Below are 1,295 nucleotides of genomic sequence, written 5' to 3'. Positions count from 1 at the left end.
TATATATATATAAACAAATAATGAATAAAAAATTATTGATAGCAATATTACATTTCATTTCACAGTAGTAGTTAATAAATAATAATTATTTACAATAAGTAAAATGAATTATTATTCACATTTGTATAAAACAATAATTCATTGATATTAATCTAGCTAAGATAACTAAGGCACATTTAGAAAGAACTCTACGAGTATGCCTTGCGAGTTGTAATTCGCGTTCCACAAACTTCTACAACTCACGAGTCAGAATCGCGCCTTTAAAGATTCGACGATTTGGGAGTTGCGATTTGGAGTTGACTCACTGAGTCAACTCATTAGAGTGAACTGATTCAAATGAACTGATTCATATCAGTGAGTCAAAAATCCCATCTCTAATATACGCAAAAAATAAGTAGATGGCTGGAGACAAATTCGACGACCGGCCAAAACACATTTTGAACAAAACGGCCAGACCACTTGAAGGCGACGACACACATGGACCGGAAGGGGAAACAAACGCCGACAACAATGCATGCCTCGTTGACAGACATCTGGGACCGTTTGAATTATTGACAGTACTGAAGTGGTCAGCTGGGAGTTTTGTTATCACAATGATAATTTGTTATGAACGATTGTACAACGGATAAAATATAAAAAGGGAATGTGCGATTGCATTATTTAGGAAAATTTAATTATGTTATTACTAAATTACAATGTTCAAAATTAGTTTTTTATTGACCACGAAATTAATACTATCTAGACAGTAACACCGCATTACCAATTGCTGAGCAGTTACACTTAATTATATGATGTTCACAATAACTAATTTCATCAACTACGTCACACAGTGTACTAATCACATCCATTTAAAAAATCCATACAAATTTTTAAATTAAAGTTAAAACTGAATTTTATAGAAATTATAACATATTTTCTAAAGTAACATGTGAAGATGATGCTTGGTTTGAAAATGACCACAAAACATAATAAAAAATGTAACAATGTTGAAGTATTTAGGTGTTACAATGTATCACGAAATTAGAATAAGAAATTAAGAACGCAATAAAACACAAGCAAAACTAACAAAGACTATTCATTTCAATTACAATCAAATTTTGTTACTGTTTTCAGGGCCGTCTGTCATGAACTAATAACTATATGTATATATTAGTTTTAAGGAATTTGTATTATTAGAAAGTAAAAGTAAATAATAGATTATTATTAATTGTATTAGAAAGTATAACACTAGAAACATTGTTAATTGTATTGTTAATTGATTATTATTTCTAATAAAAAGGGACCTGACCACTCAC

Source organism: Daktulosphaira vitifoliae, unplaced genomic scaffold (genome assembly GCF_025091365.1).
Source record: "Daktulosphaira vitifoliae isolate Bord-2020 unplaced genomic scaffold, ASM2509136v1 Scaffold_3, whole genome shotgun sequence".
NCBI classification, from domain to species: Eukaryota; Metazoa; Arthropoda; class Insecta; order Hemiptera; family Phylloxeridae; genus Daktulosphaira; species Daktulosphaira vitifoliae.
The sequence above is the reverse complement of the archived record's forward strand: the minus strand, read 5'-3'. Positions refer to the sequence as shown.